Source organism: Canis aureus, chromosome 3 (genome assembly GCF_053574225.1).
Source record: "Canis aureus isolate CA01 chromosome 3, VMU_Caureus_v.1.0, whole genome shotgun sequence".
In the NCBI taxonomy this organism is placed as follows: Eukaryota; Metazoa; Chordata; class Mammalia; order Carnivora; family Canidae; genus Canis; species Canis aureus.
The window spans coordinates 87,331,229-87,349,430 of record NC_135613.1 but is presented as its reverse complement, the minus strand read 5'-3'; the positions used below and the strand labels follow the sequence as shown (position 1 = coordinate 87,349,430).

Sequence of the window (18,202 nt, the reverse complement as noted above, 5' to 3'; positions counted from 1 at the left end):
ACCTATATTTTATTAATAAATACCCTCCTAATCATGTTGACGTTTCTGGGTAAGTTTTCTAACATAATTGTCATTTATAACACTTCTGCTGTAACAGATTCTTGATTCCAAGATGTGTATTCTTCCAAAAAAATTGTTTCTCATTTTTGGGAGTCATTCTTTACACTGAATCTTAGGCTTAATCTTATCTCTGAGCCTTTGGCCACTATTCATTCTCTAACCATACCTCTTCTTTTTTGTTTTCTGTTTGGCCGTACTTTAGCGGGATGTGGACAACCTACACATCTCAGAATGACAGATGTGACCGAGAGATTAAAAAAAAAAAAGTAATAGCTTGGGTAGTTTAATGACATGGATGTCAAGGTAGGAAATGAGAACACGGTCAACAATTATTCACACAGTTCCTTTTTTCTTTTGATCAAGAGATATATATTAATCACCCTGTGGTGGGCGCTTTGCTTGGTGCAAGTCATACTTGGCAAATGAGCACATCTTCAGCTCCCAACACACTGGTGTCCAGCAGAGAGAAAAAATGTTTTCGACCATGGTTTATTAATCTCAAGTTGTCGTTCTCCTGGTGGGGCTGGAGCTCCTATCGGTGTTCATGTGGGCAGAGCAAGTGGGTAGTGGTAACGTTCTCGAGGTCACTGGTTTCTAAACGCCAATGCAGGCACTGCTGCTGGTCCCTAACGAAGCCCCAACCTGTAGAGGAATAGCCCTGACGTCCCGTCATGTGAACAACTCTCCTTCAAACTGAGGTTTTACCCCCCGCATCATTGTGACGTAAAAAAATGCTCCCTTTATTTTTAAGGATTAATGATAAGAGATCATAGACATTTTACTCGGTGAAATAAAAGATTTGCTGCCTAATTCTACCTTTTTTGTTCCTTTTAAATTTTACTGGCCTATTGAATCCCAAAGTCTGAGAACTTCTGTTCCAAATGATCCCGGTTGTGCAAGGAATGTATATTTTTTGAGAAAAAAAAGAAAGAACTCCTCAGTTGGGAAAATCCAGGTTGACTGCTGAGAGTTGGTCCAATTTCCCTGGGCCTCCTTGCCTGGACAGGGTGCGCATTATGCCAAGGAGCTCGCTCTGAGGCTGAAGGGTGCTTTGTCAGGAAATCAATTTAATTACCCACCGTGGCCCGACCCAGACATGGTCTTGGGACAACTAAAATCATAGCTGCCTTTCTGACCATCGGGGCAGGAGATACAACTCTGAAAGACAAAAATCTAAGTCAGGTGTCCCAAGGAGAATTAAAATAAATGATGCCCAGAGCTTCTGCCAAAGAGGAGGTCTTAAGCTTTCCAGCTGAATTGTGTTTTCCTTTTTATCTCTCCAGCTGTATTGTGTAGGATTTGAGGTGGGAATTCCAAGAGAAACCGTAAAGTTGGGGTTCAACTTGACTAATTCTTTTCAAAAGCTCCGTGACTCCATGTGGAGCAGCAGTGTGGGGGCCACCGTCAGCTGGAGTCCGTGCTTCTGGAACACGGGGGCTACTCACCTTAATCAAACGGGCGTTTCTGGGTTGGATCCATTTCCTCCGTCCGCCATAACAAAGCGCCACTAGCTGTGTGCCTTAAAACCACACACCTTTATTATCTCACAGTTTTGGATGCTAGAAATTCAGAATCATGGTGTTGGCAAGGCCCTGCTGCCTCTGAAACCTGTAGGGCAGATCCTTTTCCCTGTCTGTATCTAGTTTCCTAGTGTTAGATCAAAGATTTTTGGTGTTTCTGGGCTCACAGATGCTTCACTTCAATCTCTGCAACTCTGTCTCTGCGTTTCTTCTCTTCTTCTAAGGGCACCAGGCTGCTCGTATTGGGGACCCGCCCTACTCCCAAATGGCCTCATCTGGACTAACTGTATCTGCCACAACCCGAAAGCCAAATAAGGTCACATTCACAGGTACTGGGGGCTAAGGCTTTAACATACCTTTTTGGAAGATACACTTCAACCCATGAAAATTTCCCAGCAATGAACATATGAACGGATGATTCTGGGAGCTCTTACTAGCTAGGCCTGTAGCTGTGGACATCGCAGATAGCGCATAGGGGAGCGTAAACTTTCTTTGGATCTGAATATGGCTTTGAGTGTGTCTTTCTGCGTATAAGAGTGTCTTATAGGTGTTTGGATATCACGTAGGTAGCAGTTAAAATCCTATTAATTTTAGTGTGTGCTTTTTGAAGACCTGATACGTGGAAGAAGTAAAGATGGTACTTACGTGTATTGTGGATCTCACCCGTGGTCTTACAATTTCACACTCATAAGATTGTCCCTTCTCGGAATATTCCATTTATGTTGAGAAAGCTCAGCTTGCAGTGGGACTGCCCATTTCCCCCTACACAACCCAGTACTCCTGAGGCTGTCAGGGCCTCCAGGAAGGGTAAGTGGTCCTATTTTTATGGAAACGGGATCCCTCTTCCTACAGAAGGAGGGAGACCATCTCTCTCTGGCTTCTGCCTTAGCAGCTCCCTTGAGGAATTATTTAAAGCCCAAGAAGAACTTTTACTAATTAATTTTTTTTTAAGTTTCTGCAAAATACACACACACAGACGCACACACACAGACCCCAATTCTGTCTTCCGAACTCCAGGTCTGCAAGGGAAAAAACATAAGTCCTCACGTTACTACAATCTCGGCCTTGCATGGAGAGGCTTCATGAGACGGAACACTGAGGCGCGTGTGAGGAGCAGTTCTCAGCTCCTGAGGCCTCGGAAGGACCTGCAGGTCGGGTTTGGTAGGTGGGGGGCTGACCCGCAGGCCCCCGCCGCCCGGGCTTGCTCTCGGGTGTCTACGCTTGCTCACCTGCACCACTCGTACCACCTTCCAAGTCCCTCCAGAGTCCAGAGGCCTGTTCGTTTTTCCAGCTTGTTCTTAGGACTCTTTCTTCCCTTTTAACCCCTCCCCAATCTTCCTGTTCACTTAGTTGCCTGAGAGAAGGTGCTGGCTTGAGTCTGCTCGGTGACAACACCTAGAGTAACATAAAAAGGATGGTCACGAAAGTCAACAAACTTGATTTCCTTGCGTGGCAATAGCCGCTTGCAGCTCTTGCTCCGTCGAGCCCTCCTTGAAACCCCTGGCAGCTGTCTGAGCTTAAACGCAGGGCTCTTGAATAATCCTAGCCCAGCGAGAAGCCACTATCTCAGCAGCAGACCGAGTGTTCTAGACTGTCGTCGTATTAAGAGCAAAGGGAAATTTTGATTTAAAGGAAGGCCCTTAATTTTCCAACAAGGAGTGGAAGCGATAACATTTCCTCCACCCCCTGCCAACTCACCACTTTATCGAGACTTGGCTTCTCCGTGTCCCACTCGTTCCTTTGTGCCTGGCTATTTCGTCAAAGGCTTTCACGAGGAGATGTTTTGTTTTGTTTTGTTTTGTTTTTTAACAAGAAATGCATTGAGGCCGTGGAAGGGAACAAATCGATGTATATTTGTGGGTTTGGTAAAATAAGAAATGTGTGTTCTGGGCGTGTGATCCTGCATGTTCAGACCTGGCTTACCTGCCACTCCTGCAAGCCACCCCCAGCTCCCGGCATCCTTTCTCTCGACTTCCACTCTGCACCCCAGCATTTCCCTGCTTGGCTGAAGAGAGATGGCCCAGCCTGTCGTGTGACCCTGGGGGCGGAGTCAGAAGCACACAGACAATTCCACGACAGGGAGTACTGTTTAAAGACTTTCCTTCTTTCTTTCTTTTTCTTTCTTTTTTTGTTTCTTCTTTTCTTGAGAGAGAGAGAGAGAACGCGCAGCAGGGAGGGGCAGAGGGAGAGGGAGAGAGAATTTCTCAAGCAGCCTCTGCACTGAGCACCAAGCCAGGCGCAGGGCTGGATCCCACAACCCTGAGATCATGACCTGAGCCGAAATCAAGAGTTGGACGCTCAATCGACAGGGCCTCCCGGGTGCCCCCAGGAGTTCTGGATAATAGCAGAGTTCTGTATATGGAAAACCCACATTCTGATGTACGCCTCATCACTATACCACTTCATGGAGCTGGAAGCGACATATTTCAGTTAGTCAATAATCCTATACAATACTGTCTGATAAGAAATAACTGCAATTTGCATGATGTTCTGGGCTGTTAGATCTTTTCTTGTTACTCTACTAGCAAATTGCTTTATCTTCCACCTTTTCTTTTTCAGTTCAGATGCCCTACAGCTGCTTTATAGAGCACTTCAACTTGCCATTTATCACTGATCCTAAATATCCCAGCAAACGGTGTAAGAGCTGAGAGACAAGAGCATCTAAGAAGAGGTGAAGCAATAGATCGGAGTGTTAATGCAGGGAGGGACTTGCTAGGAAGCAGCACTCTGCCCTTGGGAGGGGCCCTGGGCTCAAAGACCCTGTCCCCAGATGAACATCACAGTCTGCAGGCAGCTGGGGGTGCACGGGGCGGGGCGGTGGGGGGGTCCAACCCAAACACGTCACACTGTGGGGCTAGGTTTGTGCTTTCCTCCCGACATCCCCCGCGGGCAGGGGGCTGCCCGGCGCATGGGGAGCGCTCACCTAGTTCAGTAGAGTGGATCATACACAAGCCAATGACTGAGGAAGCCATTCCGGATTCCAGAAAGTATATCAGTGTGCACTCGCCTCACGTGAGGTGTAGCCCCGATGGCCATCTTACATCCGTAAGAGTTTCTGGAACATTTCCGTAGTGTGGTCATACTGCGCAGGGCGGAGAATGTTAGTCCTAGCGGCAACAACCCCGAAGGTTCAGTTTCTGATGACATCCTATCTGCCTACCATCCAGTCCTCCTAAAAGTTTTTCTCTAGCATGTTGAGGGCCCACCGACCTTCGTGTTTTCAGTTCACGTGCAGGCAGTGGCCGTCAACGTGGAAGCTCCAGGTGTTGAGACCTGCAGAGTCTGCCCTGTATGTGTGTGTGCGTGTGCATGTGTGTGTCTGTGTGTGTCATTCCATAAAACCTTAAGGATGGTTCGGGAGGACTGCTATTCACTGGGAGCTCAGACTCTGTCCCAGGCTCAGGGATGCCAAGTGACCATACATCTATCGTCCTCTCTAGTCTCCCCAAAACATCTTGAGGTGCCCATCATCACTCCCTTGTTTCACACGTTAGGAAGTTTCAACGCAGAAAACATATTCAACTCGCTTAAAGTCTCGTGGTAAGAAAGTGGCAGGTTCAGGCATTGCAGGCTTCAAGCGCCGTTCCCCATCTACCACGTTGGAGCAGGGCATCCCACTTCCAGACCCGGGCTGTGTGCCACATCGGGGTGTCAGCTTCAACAGGTAGCCCGGCCTTGAACACACGGATGTGCCCTAGGATCCCGCAGGCCCGGCGCTTCCTCCCGGCGCTTTCCTCTGGTGATCAATCTGGGCCTCCTCGGCTTCCCCTGCAAAGGTGGTGGCACCATGGGGCCTGTGCCAAGGGCACTTGGGGCGTCCTGGACACAACCTCAGACCTATGACCCCACACTTGGAATGCATCACACTTTTGACAATGTCAGGATAAACGGGACCTTTGAATTGGGGGTGGTGTTCTCCTTCCTTTCCTTGGCTGTCTGAAATTCTGTGCGCCCCTGCCCCTCCTCGATGAAATGCGAACCATTAAACTAGCTGCTTGGAGTGTCCTCAGCCTCTCAGCCAGGAAAACTCCGTATTGAATTAAATCAGAAAGTGTTGTGGAAATGCACACAATAAACAAATACCAGGTGTCTGTGCTAAGTGGGAGACAAAAGTATGTCATTGGTATTTGGTATTTCCCTCCTGAAATGCTCCTTACAATCTGTCTCCAGGAATCAGAGAGACATAGAATTTCAGACCCTGGAGGGACTTGCGGTAACATTGGTCTAGGCCTCTCATTTTTAAGATAAGGAAAAATTCTTTTCTTTTCATTGACTATGTAATATTTTTAAGTTCTCCAGTGGCCCAAGTCCCCATCTAGCTAATGCTCATAGTGCGAGGCCGCGTGGAAAACGCCTTGAGAACATCACACCTCCCACAACACGCCAAACGGGTCTAAGAGAACCGGTTTGCTTTCTATTTTCTGCTGATCAATTAATCAATCCGACCAAAAGAGCTCACCGAAAAACAAAACCAACCAACCAAACAAACAAACAAAACCCTGAAATTAAGCACAAAAATCACAAGGTAACAAGAATTCTGTTCTTGCTGTCTTTGCTGTCATTCTTAGCGCCTCTACATTGAAAGGACCACAGACTAAGATGTGAGAATTAGATTTGAATGTCTGCATGCAGGAGCTCCCGAGCCTCATCTTTTACTTAAGCTTTCCCGTATTTTTGTTATGCCTCCTCGTTATCTAGCTACCAAAATAGAATGTATAAGATCACACCTCTTGGAGGTATTTTCCTTTTGTTCCTTCCTTTCATTCTCATGCAGAACTTTCCTGCAGGGCTGCTAAGGTTTACCCAGACCCTTGTACAATGCTCTCCTCCTTGGTAAATGATAGGATATTCTTCTTCCTCTTACAAAGAGGTAATCTCACCAACCAAGCTTCCCTCGTTAGAGGGATGGTTTGCTGTTCTTTGTGCATATGGACGGTGGCGTCTACTTCTGATACGGAATTCAGCCCCCACGTGCTCCATGTTTAGCCTGTTCATGTGAGTTTTTGCCACTGCCTAAAACTGATAGCAGGTGGGCTTACAGGAAATTCAGTTTCTTTGTGTGTGTGTTTTTTTAAACTATCATTAAGGGAAAAAAACGATTAAAGAGAATCACGTCGATAGCAATGTGACAAACCGCACTGGCCTGTGGGAAATGGAGTGTTAGCACGTCGGTGAGCGTGAAGGCCAGGAGCTCCCAAGCCAACTGCGCTATCTTCCTCTGGGCGAAAACGCCTGTGGCTCTGACGTTTTCTGCAAAGCGTCTCTCCTCCCTGTTGAGAATCACATACAGCTACTGTCTGCAGAATGTGTGTGTCCCAGTTTCGTCCCACCTCCCTCTCCTCCCACCCAGGGAATTCCAGTTTGGGATAGACCAATCCCCATGGGATTTTATGGGATCACTGAAAATGCCACGTTCGTGAGTGTTCTTGTTCAGCGATGTCTCTCTTCCCCGGTAAATGAGACACAAAGAGGAGTTTCCAAGCCGAGGAACTCATGGGTCTTTATTGGTTTCAGACTTGCATCTGAGCCTGTGGATCTCAGTGTCTCTAGGAAAAGGCAGGGCGTTGTGGGTTCCCGGGAACCGCCAGCTGGCCCAGAGCACACATGAGAGGTGCCTAAGGGGTGCCCCCTAGATTGTACGAACAAAACACGGTGCCAGTTGATTCTGCATTTTCATTCGATGCAAGTCCTTGGGACCAACATTTTCTACCCCAAGGCCTAAACAGCTTGGTGGTAAAATCTGCCTTTCGAGAAATGCATGCACTGCTTAGCCAGCTTCACCTCATTTCGTGCGAAAGGAGCGATTATCTACCCATATTGTACTCCTAGCTCCTCTATCTCTATTCATGCTAAGTTATTATATTTGGAATCTACAAATCCTCTGTTACAGAGATGGTGAATTTAACCTCAATACTAATCATAGTTTTGGAAACAGTTTTTAATATATGCGGTACCTAAAAATTGTTAATCTACGGTTTTGCACTTTTTCCTGTCGATCTATAATTAAATCATCTGAAAACACACTGATTTTACATCATTATAATAAAGGTGTATTCTGATATCTCTGATGACTGTGGCTGCCTCACATTCATTATTTAATTGCTAGACATTTTACTATCAGCTCATATGGTGTTATCTAAATTAATTGTGAACTTTAATGTACTTGGATCTAAAAAAGGAAATCAGCCGTCTCCTCTGTAAAGAAGCCTCAGAAGGCTGAATAGACCAATTTTATGTTAACGACCTAATATTCTCGTACGGAACAAAGTCTGAATGTTTAGGGAAATGCCCCTTTCAGTTTATGAGAGGTTCTGCATCAGAACACAATCGGTTGACTGGAAAGAGAAGTGTTTTTATCGAACTGCTTGGTGATTGCATTTCTAACTTAATTTCAAGACAGAAAAATCAGTTTAAGAAGTGCCCTTAAATATAGGATGGTCTTTAGGCCGGAGCCCTACTCCAGCCTAAAGGGTTTGTTGGAAATTCTTGGTTGGACTAGGAAAGAGAGGCAGGACGGGACATAAGCAAGGGAAATGCCACAGCATTATTGAAATCGTGGGCGTAGATGCTGCAGATTGTGCAAAAGAAAATATATCTATCGGATGGACTAGAGAGGAAGATAAAAGGCAGGAAACAGTTATGTTTTGGGACGTCTGGGTGGCTCAGCAGTTGAGCGTCTGCCTTCAGCCCAGGGCGTGACCCCGGGGTCCTGGGATCGAGGCCTGCATCGGGCTCCCTGCATGGAACCTGCTTCTCCCTCCGCCTGTGTCTCTGCCTCTGTCTCTGTCTCTCATGAATAAATAAATAAAATCTCTCTTAAAAAAAAGTTACATTTTACCGTGATCAGGGCCAAAAAATATCTGACAATTTTCTATAACCGATATAACAAAGAAATGGTAAAGGCTTCTGCTTGTCTTCTGTTATGATGCACGTACCAACTAACCTTAGTATATGACCTCATTGAGCCTCTACGCTGTGTGCGCAAGGAGATTCGATGGTCCCATCTTACAGATGACGACAGAGTGACCTGACGCTCAGAGTGACCAGACAACCTTCTTAGGAACGCACAGCTAGAAGGTGGTGGACACAGGGTATGGAATCCTTCTTCATATGCCATGGACAAGAATCAGTGAGGCCCAAGCCTACAATGCGATACTGTCTACACAGCTTGCCGGTGATGCTAAGGGTAGGGCTCAGAGAGACTCCAGCTTGGTCCAAATCACACCGCTAGGAAATCGCAGAGCTGGGACTGGAGCCAAGGTCATTTTCATTCCAAAACGTATGCTCTCTCCAGCATACTGCATTCCATCGCCGCGGACGTCCTCTCCGTCACACGGAGCAGTCTCTCTGGGGAAACAAACCATTCTTTATCTGCGCGAGGTGCAGAGTCATAGTTCCGCCTTCAAGACAGAGGACGGGGTAGATGAATCCGGATGGTCTTTATCTGCCCCAAACTGACGAGCAAATCTCTGGGATGGGGGTGGAAAGGGGGCTCCCCATGGACGCATGTCGCCCACCCCGACACCTGGGGAAGCTCTCTAGCACGAAAGAATCTGTTGGAACTGGACTCAACTCCGAAGCGGTGGCATGTGCAGGGCCTTCACCGCAACGCCCGGGTTTGCCGTGTCAGAGCTTGCTGACTCTGTTCCTACTTGATGCTCAACCCCTTCTCCTTCCCTTGGACTGTGTGTGTCTGTCTCACTCCGCTGAAGGCTTCCTTAAGGCAAGGAGTGTGTCTCCAGTGAGATACTCGACACGCATTTATCGAGATCCCGGTATGGGCCAGGCATTGTTCTCAGGATAAACTGTTGGGCCCCACAGACGAGGGCTCCTGCTCGCCCATTTTAGTGGGAGGTACCAGTAGACAGTGGCAACACGGTGAGACGGAGCATGGTGGGAAAGAGCGGCGTGTTGGGGGGCGCCTATGACCCAGATGGAGGGAGCATCCAAGGGAAGCCCCAGAGGATAGGCCAAAATTGGTCATAGAAACTTAGGGTCACGGAGGTTGGTGAGGGCTCATCCCGGAAGGAGCCGTTGGTTTGAAAGAGTGAAACGAGCAAGAGAACGAGGCCTTCAAATAGTTGGAAGCTCAGTTTAGGTGAGTGGGGCCGGGGGGCCGGGGCGCAGCAGCTGGGGATCGCTGGGGGCCCATGGCTGCCCCCCTAAGCCCTGTAGGGCTTGCATGAAGGTTCGTACATCTGTTTGTATGTTGGTTCTGTTGGTTTGGACTGAAAGGCTTTGGACCGGTTACTCCCACTTGGGATTTGATGTCTCATTTCTTGGCTCTCTTTTTCTTGCTGGCGCTGCTGTGAGGTTGCTATTTTGATCCCTGGCCGGGCCGCCTCATGCTGCCCCACTCCCTACCCGGTTGGTAAGTGGAGGTCTATTAATACTTTATTCACAGTGAACTTGTTGGGACTAATTATCTGATGCCTGCGAAGCCCTGTGAGCCGATTGGCAGAGGGATGTGCCACCAAGTCTCTTGCTTCTCAACAGCCCTGATTGCTTCCGGCACATTCCCCCCGGCTCTGTGGCTCTGCAGCAGCAGCTTGTCCCGGTGCCCGGCCCACAGTCTGGCCCTCGCACACCCTCTGCCCTCCAGGCTGGGTGCCGGCAGCTCCCTGGTGTGCAGCCTGCTTCCCTCCCACGGAGGAGGGGCGCTCACCCCACTGCCTGGCAGTTGGGTCCCTGTGCAGGACCGGAGGCAGCTTCCCTCCTCCCCACCTGGGTTCCTTGGATGATCAGGCCCTGCTGTCACCAGCTCTCCAGGCTCTGACGACCTCAGTACTTGTCAGAAGCAATTAATGGTGAGGGCTTTGCTCCCCCCTGCTTGTTTTCAGAGAAGAAAGTAACAGTAAATATCCAGCCCTGTCCCCTGATGTTGCATTTTCTAGAAAGACAGGAGACAGAAGGCGGCGGTGGCAGAGATGGAGAAGGGCGAACGGACGCCCAGGCCTACTGCGGCCTGCGACCCGGGTGGGGGGTGGCGGTGGGGGGTTGGGTAGCAGCAGCAGCAAGATGAGGACGTCGGGGAGCTGGGCCGCCCTCCTTTCCTCCACCTCAGGAGCATCCTCTCTACCTTCGCTACTCCCGACTACAGGACCGCCCGTGCTCCGTATCTCTTCCAGAGAGTTCTCTGACGTCCCGTCACTCGTCTGCCGCTGCATTGCCCTTGTGGGCTTCCTCCAGCGGACGGTGGCAAAGAGCAGGCCTGGGCTGGAGCCTTGGAGCTCCGGGGGTGGGGGCCCTGGGATCCCGGGCAGGTGCGTATCCCCAAGCTCTACTCCCCTCCCGCGTGAAACGAAGATAAGCGCTTAAACCTACAAAGGAAGCAAAAGCATTCTGACGTCTAATTAGCCTAAAGGGTCTATTACTCGAAGTGAACATTGGAATCCTACCTCCTCAGAGTTCTCCGGTCACTGGATTTCTATGCACTCTTTAATAATTAATCATGATGTATGGATGACAGTGGTAGAGTCGCGCACATGTTTATAAAGAGCTGCCGCCTGCATTTTTTCTTTTTTTCTGTTATTTGCAAAGGGCCTGTGAATTAGGTTAGGAAGGAGTTCCTATCACCTTGATTTCAGAGTCGGGAAATCTGAGGCCGGCACTTGTCCCCGAGTGTGGTTCCACACTTGCTGTCTGGGCCTTGGTTAGTGGTCGGCTCTAGCGGGGGGGTTCGCCCGCAGTGCCCGGGGCAGGGGGGTGGAGGGGCTGCGGGTGGGCTGGGGCGGGAGGGGCGTCGGGGGCGTCGGGGGGGTAGCTCTTGGTTCGGTCGACACCGAGCAGGGGAAAGCCCCCTGTGCCGGGGACCCACACACCTGTGCTGGGTGCGCGGGGGGGTGGGGTGTGGGGGCTCTCAGGTGCTCGCCTAGGAGACATCGGAAGCCTTCAGAACACCTCCCTCCTGAGAATTCACTGAGAATGGTTCTGATTGTTTGTCAGCCTCATCAAGTCCGGGAGGTGAGAACGCGCCTTTGTTCGTGAAACGATAGCCTCCCGTCGTCCCGCGTGCGAGCATTTGCAAGGCGGTGTTTCCATCCCTGTGGAGTTCTTCTTCCTCAGCCTCGGTGCTTCCTTGGGGGGCTACTTCCCTTCAGCTGTCGCCTGGCCGTGGTCTTTACATTGACCCCTATTCCTCTTACTACCCTAACTTCCGGTGTCCCCCACCTTCCATTCTCAACAGCCCCAGCCGTGAATTTTTCACTCTATTCTTCAGTATAAATAAATACTAATTTTCAGCGGAATTTTTCTTTTTCTGTTGTCGCCTTCAGATTCTGGGGGAGAAAATGAGATAAGACAGTGTCTCTGTTCTGTGTCAGGGCATCTTGCGTGTTTGAGGACAGCCATGTGATGGAACTGTGGCCGCGTCTGCCCAGGCCGAATCGTGTAGAACTTTCACAAAGTGACTCCACGTGCACTTTGGGGAGCACCAAGTCTAGAATGCAAGTCCGATTTTGGTATCCGTGTGAGAAATAAAAAGGAAATATGCGCTTTTATGTATTTCTGGCTTCTCTTCCCCGGGGAGATCTTTCTCTCTTGTGCCTCATGAAGACCCGAAAGCCCCTACTCTGTCCTCAAGCGCGTCGTCAGCTCCTTGTGCATTAGCGACGTGAGCCTCATCGGTCATTAGACATAAAGCCTCCACCTCCGCCCCTCACAGAAATACGGGTCATGATCCAGGGCGGCAGTAACGACGGGAGCGTCTTCTGCCTTATATGAATCTTTAAATCCCTGCAGAAGTCTCTGTCAAATAGGTGGCTTTGTCTCCTAACATTTACATTTCCAAGAAGTCCCTTTCCGGGGTGGAGTCACTTACATCGGGGGACGTTTCTAAGACCCAACAAGGTGCCCCCTTCATTTCAGACTCCATGCATCCTGCACCACGCGACCACCTCCCCAGTTGGATTATTGGTTTGTGGGAACTATAAACCGGGCATCCCCTCTCTCTCTTACACTAGGATCTCAAGGTGTCCTCCCCAGGTCTGTATCAAGGCATTTCTCCGAGACGTCGTTGAACTACAGGTGGTGTCGGCTAACGACGAGCCACTTTCTGCTGCTAGACACCCTCCTTTGGGGCAAGTCTGCCTTTGAGCATGAAATGCGCTTCTCAGGGGCTCCACAGTAGGGTCCCTTGGCTGGAATGACCCTGTTGCTACTCTGTAGTCAAGATATCCCTATATAATCCTCAGCTGGAAGTACATCAAGGGAGCGTGCTGCTAAGAACTGGATGGGAATCCCCGGAACATTTGTAAAGATATTCAGAAGTTGGCAAATGAGGCAGTGCCCATGGTGAAAGGATTTCCAGGTGTACATCTGTGCCCGCTCGGCAGGTGTGTGATTTCAGGCAGGACGACTTGCCTCATGGAGCCTCAGTTCTTCCCTCTGTAGAATGGACCTAGTATCTGATTCCCATGCGTGACGGGAGTCAAAGGACTGCCTGCGAGATGCTAAGTGTATCTCACCAGGTTTCCGGGCATCTCCAGGTTTCCTGTTCCTTTTCTCCCCTGTACTAGCCAGGATGCTGCGCTCTGCAAGCTGAGAATGATTGCTAATGCTTGGTGGGTGCATCCATGCCCAAGAATGTTTCTAAGCATTTAAAATGCATGACGGTGGGGCACCAGGTGGCTCAGTGGTGGAGCGTCTGCCTGTGGCTCAGGGCGTGATCCTGGGGTCCCGGGACTTCATGGGGCCACTGGGAGTATACGACTGCTACAGACGAGACCCAGAAAAACGTATTCTCTCCTGCTCTTCCTCCCCGCACTTCCCATCCGTCCCTCCATCATCATCCCTCTCATGTATTGTGCACCTGTTGCATCCTACTCTCCAGACATTGAAGATGCGACAGTGCACAAGCAGTGAGAGTGCAGCTCTCCCAGAAGGCACCACCGGGGAGGCAGTGCTTGTGCCTAGGTGCTTCCAAACAGGTGGAGACCGATGCGGCCCATGCTGTAGCCCCCGTGACTTTTTGCGGGGATGTTACTAGCCTGAGCATAGACCGAGATGCCACGCTTCGAGCTCGTATCCAGTTGCCAAAATGTTTCCAACAAGAAAACAGCGCAGAAGACGTAGGGCAAGGTCAGACCTCACAGATTGTCAAGCAAGGGAGAGCTGCGGGAAGCCCCCACCATGGAGGGGCCCAGGGAGGGCGTTTCAGGAATGGGAAGGAACATTCCTTTTGCGTTCAGAGGGCCACGGGCAGTCAGAGCTGGGCTGACCTCACCCTAGAGCGGGGCCCCGCATCCTGCGTCCTGCAGCACATTTAGCCGCTCCGGCCTGCGGCTCCCCCCCGGTGACCTGTCGGCGCCCTTGCCTTGCCGGCAGCAGGTGAGAGCGGCCCAAGGGCCGAACGCTAAGCCGAGTGTGCTGGGCGCCAGGGCCCCTGCGGCTGGGCGTCAGCCGTGAAAGGTAACAAGTCACCTGGCGGGAAGGCCTCCCGACTCTGCGCTCCGTCTTCTGTATTCCTCCTCTTTCCTTCTTAGTCTGTCGTGGAAGAGACCGCGCACTGAATCGTGGAGGAGCAAGGAAACCTTCCGGTCGGTGAGGCAGGGGAGTTCAGGGGAGCAGAGCATCCCCGCTCCAGGTGCGCTCTTGGCACCTGGATCTGGGCCCGAGTGGCCGCAGACCCGGCTCTCAGTCGCCCCGCCTCTGGCTCAGTCCGACCCCACGCCGCTCCTGCAGCAGACCCTCGTGGCCCAGCGGCAGCGCCTATTTCGACCGTGATCCCTCGTCACTGTCCCCACTGTGACCACCTGGCCCAGGCCTCCCGTGCCTCGGTTGCCCCTGCCCGTCCCCAGCCTCCAGCCCGTCCAGGTGGAAGCTGGGCCGTCCCAATCCTCGGCCTCCCGTGTCAGCCCGACCAAAAGCCCGAGATGCGAGCTCCAGGCCGTCGCTCCGTCCGCACCGCACGAGCTTTCCCGTGGGGCCGCCTGTGCCTTCGCCTGCGCCTTCACCCACGCGGCCCTGGCCCCACTGGCCTCCTGCGCCCGGGCTCGTGCGCGTCCACGCTGGGCCTCGGAAGTCCTGCCCTGGACCCTCTCCTGCAGATGACTCGAGCTCCCGCCGGCGCACCTGGTGGATCCGTACCCTCCGCCCCGTGGCCTTTCCCTGGATCTGTCATTGGCCAACATATGACCTCTTCTCTATTTCTTTTTTGCTCGTTGGCTGTTATCTTTTTAATTAAAATGTAAGCTCTATGAAGATAGGGACTTTGTTAGGTTCACAACTGTCTTTCTAGAACTAAGAAGGTGCTTAATAAATAATAATAAGTTGATTAAATGTTTAATAAGTGACTAATAACTAATTTATTAGTATGCATTCAGGGAAAGTTCCCAGGGCATAAAGAATTGACTTGGCCATCTCGTCCCCAACTGCCCTTATATTACGGTTTCCTCTCAGGCAACATAAATGTGGCTTAAAAATTAATATTCTAATTTTTAAATGTAATTCTCATTTAAAAAAAAGCATTATTCCCTTTGTACTTTCTTATCTCACTTCTACATCAAAAATCGAGGCAAATCAGCGTGTTTCTACCAAATACAATTGACCCTTGAGCAACACAGGTTTGTACTGTGCAGATTCACTTGTATACGGGTGTTTTTTTTTTTTTTTCAAAAAATGCAGTAGAGTGCTATAAATGTGTTTTCTCTTATGATCTTCTTTTTCTGAAGATTCTATTTATTAATTTGAAAGAGAGAGAGTGAGAGAAAGCGAGCGCACAACAGGAGGGGCCAGGATGAGGGAGAAGCAGACGCCCCGATGAGCAGGAGCCTGATGCAGGGCTCGATCCCAGGATTCCTGGGTCATGACCTGACCTGAGCTGCAGGCAGACGCTTAACCTCGGCTCCGTTCTCTTATGATTTTAAGAAAAATCATAAGAGATTAAGAAAAATACCATTTTCTTTTCAGTAATTTACTTTGTTGTAAGACTAGAGTGTGGAGGGGAGTGCCTGCCTTTAGCCCAGGGTGTGACCCCGGGGTCCTGGGATCGAGTCCCACTTTGGGCTCCCTGCATGGAGCCTGCTTCTCCCTCTGCCTGTGTCTCTGCCTCTCTCCGTGTGTCTCTCATGAATAAATAAATAAAATCTTAAAAAAAAAAGACTACAGCGTGGAATATAAACATACGAAGTAGGTGTTAATCCTGTTACTCGGTGGCGTCTCTCATCAGCAAGGCCTACAGTGGACGGGAGGCTCTCATACTTAGGTTCCTGGGGAGGGCAAGGTTTGGACAGGGGGTGGGGACGCGCCGGTGCCCCAGCCCCGTGCTGCTCAGGGGTCAACGACAGAGAGAGACACTTGCGCTGGGACGGAAATGCATGGGTTTTTATTCCCTTCGGTGTTCTCGCGTCTCAGACCCTAAAAGCTCACCTTGACTGAACGGTAGGGTATCCTAGGAGGAAATTCGGAGTTCCGGCCTGGCAGCCTGGTCGCGGTGAGAAACCCCGGCTCTGTAGCCTCGTCCAGCCAGCAGCCGGGGGGAGCCCCTCCGGGCGGAAGCCCCTGGGGTTCAGCTCCAAGCCTGTTTCAGTCACACCCTCTGTGACCTTGAGGAAATGCCTGCATCTCTCTCCTCTCTGTGTCAGTTTCTACTTTTGGAAACTTAGAGAAGGTGATGATGACATTAATTATGTGATCCCACAAATCTGCATTGAGAATTAAATATGGGAGTACTTGAAAAGGACTTGGAACCAGGTCTAGCGTACAAGACTGTTTAAAGAGCAGAGACATAGCGGGGCGCTTCCTTTTCCTGTCCCTGGGACCCTGAACGGGTTTTCCCATCACACTGGGCCTCAGTTTCCCTATTGATAAAGAAGAGAGGGATGGGAAAGATTGGATCATGTCTAATTGTGATTTTATCCGCTCTAACATTTGAAGCCCAAGGTGAGGTTGTCTGAGAGCCAGGGAGACAGATTTTGTGCTATTTTAATTTAATTTTTACATTACTTCTGCCCAGGCCTTGAGGTTTCCAATGGATTAGCCTGATTTCAAATCCAAAGCCTGGCAGGCCCTCCTGGTTCCCCGGCAGCTTTTTCCTGACATGCAGAATAGATGCCTAGTGAGCATTCCCGGAAGCCCCTGGGGAGCCGGGCTGGCGGGGCAGGGCCACAGGGTCTCGCGGCACGGGGGTCCCTCTGCTGCTGGGGCTCCTGGCATCACCGGGCCGCATCGGGCAGACCCCAGATCCCCAGAACTGTGTGCGTGAGGGGCGTGGGCCGGGTGAGGGGTGTGTGTGCCTCAGAAGGACTCAGTGGAAATCTTTCCAGAAATCTCCACCCACCCTGTCCAGCGCATCTCCAGAGCAGTGTCTGGCAACCCTAATCTCCGACGGGGGTGACGAAGCAACTACACCCCAAGGTTCATGCTCACTGGGCCCCTGTTACCTTCTTGGGACGGCCTGCAGAAGCTGGATCCTTGTGCACCTGCTGGGCCTTCTCACCCCAAGTGGCAATGACGGGGGCACCAGGGCGGCTCGGTCGGGGACGCATCTGCCGTGTGCTCGGGTTACGGCCCCAGGGTCCTCGGGTCGAGCCCCATGTCTGGCTGTCTGCTTCTCCCTCTCCTGTGTGCTCTTCTCGCCTGTGCTCTCTCGCTCTCTCTCTAATAAATAAATAAAATCTTAAAAAAAAAAAATGACAATGAGTTTACTGTCGCTGCCGGCCGTGAAGAAAAGGGAGTTGTGCCTGTGACTCGTAGGCCCGCAGGCGAGAACCCCAGTTCCCACCCTCACCCCGGAGCCGCCGGTTCTCAAGGCCTGGAACAAGATGCCTGTGTGTAGGGCCCGCCATAGGGAGCCAGTTCCCCTCCTCAGATCGCTCGCTCGCTCATTTCCTCCGGGCCCCATTCACGGAAATAAGAGGATCTTTGTCGTTCTATACGGACTGTGACGTGTGTGGCCTTTCAAAGCTGGATGTTGTTCAAACGGCAGGGCCCGGGGCCAGCGGGCCGTGCCAGGCTCTCGTCGTCTTTACCCTGGGTGCCCGGGTCCCCGCTAGTGTGAGCTAAGGCACGAGGACCCGGGGAGAGGCTGCTGGTGGCGGGCCTGCCCCCGAGACACCAGGGCGGCGGGGCCAGCTGAGCCACCTGGGCCACCAGCGGCTTTCGACCGCGGGCTTTCTCAGTCGCCCCCGATTCACACCTGGAGCGACCCTGAGGGCCAGTGGGCTCGTCCAGGGATCAGTGGGCTGGAGAGGCCCGGCCTCGTATGTTCCAGAAGCTACCCTAGAGGTGTTTGGCGGCACCGATCTCCCGGAGGAAGGGGAAGGAGGAAAGAGTGAGGCAGGTAGGAAGAAGACAGGAGGAGGAGCCCCCGCCCCGAGTTTGCGCTCCGCGACAGCCTCCGGGCCGTGAGGGGTGGGAGGCACGGTCACCAGCAGAGGGTGGTCCCGGGGAAGAGGGGACCCCGAGGGGGACCCGGGTTCCAAGCCCAGTTCTCCTGCCGTCTGGGCGGCGGGGGGTGGCCTCTGGGAAAAGCACTCGCAGCAACAGAACTGCAGTTTCTGCTCTGTCCTCAAACAAGAGGGGACCTTAATCCTGCTCGTTCTAGAAGCTGCTTGTGCAGTCGCCCATTCCCCGATGGTGGGGGCGGGCAGCTCTCCTAGCCTGGGCATGAGCAGGGAGGCCGG

The 18,202-nt window shown here is 51.4% G+C and overlaps 1 protein-coding gene and 2 long non-coding RNA genes across 4 annotated transcripts in view; 2 read left to right on the top strand and 1 right to left on the bottom strand.

Annotated features, from left to right (window-relative positions):
* OPCML (opioid binding protein/cell adhesion molecule like) overlaps positions 1-18,202 on the top strand; it is a 1,083,697-nt gene that overhangs the window by 229,697 nt on the left and 835,798 nt on the right. The gene's annotated exons all lie outside the window — the stretch shown is intronic.
* Positions 1-18,202, top strand: part of LOC144311549 (uncharacterized) — a 43,162-nt gene that overhangs the window by 17,700 nt on the left and 7,260 nt on the right. The window contains exon 2 of the long non-coding RNA XR_013377164.1: positions 4,140-4,251. This is a non-coding gene — a long non-coding RNA (uncharacterized LOC144311549). The remainder of the gene's footprint in view (positions 1-4,139; positions 4,252-18,202) is intronic.
* On the bottom strand, positions 2,999-15,098 carry LOC144311545 (uncharacterized). Of its 2 annotated transcripts, none has more exons than XR_013377158.1 (3): positions 10,979-15,098; positions 8,524-10,900; positions 2,999-7,209 (listed from the first exon to the last, which is right to left on the bottom strand). It is a non-coding gene; the product is annotated as an uncharacterized LOC144311545 (long non-coding RNA). The 2 variants fall into 2 exon arrangements; XR_013377159.1 differs by having other exon boundaries at positions 8,524-8,927; positions 10,979-15,074.